This window comes from Echinococcus granulosus (assembly GCF_000524195.1).
Source record: "Echinococcus granulosus chromosome Unknown EG_S00205, whole genome shotgun sequence".
Lineage (NCBI taxonomy): Eukaryota > Metazoa > Platyhelminthes > Cestoda > Cyclophyllidea > Taeniidae > Echinococcus > Echinococcus granulosus.
The window spans coordinates 1-1,100 of record NW_020170585.1 but is presented as its reverse complement, the minus strand read 5'-3'; positions in this window follow the sequence as shown (position 1 = coordinate 1,100).

Sequence of the window (1,100 nt, the reverse complement as noted above, 5' to 3'; positions counted from 1 at the left end):
GTCTAATTCCGCAGATGCAAAAGTGTCATTCCTTTGAGGTGTGTGCATAGTAAAAAGAATGAGGGATGCCATTCCCTCGTTGCCCGTTGCAGATATTGTGCCCTTGCCTGGCTTTCGTGGTTTGTTATCCCATGGTGTGGAGGCTCTATAGCCAGCTTAATTAATCACTTTATCAACAAACTTGTCTACCACCTCTCCTCCCTTGATCATATCTCCTAAATATGTAAAGTTGTTTTTATTAAAATGCAAACCCTATATACTTTCTTTTTGTTAGTCGCCTAAATTTCCAACTTTACTTTGTACTTATGCAAGTAGTGCATCATTAGAACCGTAAAAACTGTTAAATAACAGTAATTTATTATTTGGAGTTTTTCTTTAGCTGCCCACTTGCACCTGTCTACCTTCATCTTCTGGGCGACAGTATAGAGGGCTGGGTGCTAATTTGATGAGATACTGTCCTAAATATATTAATTTCAGTGGCAATTAATTCTTCAAGGCAACTCTACCTTGCAACTCTGCTCCTTTTTCTTTACCTTGGCCTTTCCTTTTATTTTCTCGTTTTATAAAACAGTAAGTACTTTGCGATGTCTGTTACAGTTTCAAAATGTCTACCCATTTTATGTCAATATTCAAGTAAATGGAATGCTTAGGTAACATCTGGCTTTTTAGTTAATGAAATGACTTTTTATCGATTGCTTCAGATGTACCGTTGCTTCCAGGAAAATTATTTGTTCTCTGGGGTGCTGGTTGGCACTACAGTTCAGTATGTCCCGTCCCTTTATTGGTGTAATGAGGTGTGTGGTTCTCACGCGTGGCATCAAATGCCAATCAGAAGGAGCAACTTGTTCCGCCGTCTTGCGCCAAATAATGCGATTGGCTGAAACCTAGTAAAAGCTCCAATTACGCATTTTGATGGCAAGCCTTCCGTAGCGTTTGCTCTTGCGTATTAATACACTTGAAGCTAAAATAAATTGAAACATATTAGAATAGTGGCTGCTTATACTTTTGCATGTTCAGAAAGTATTCGAATCCCTAACTTCACACCTGCGAACATAGGGATTAAGAACTAATATTTATGCTTATAAATATGACTTCTTATT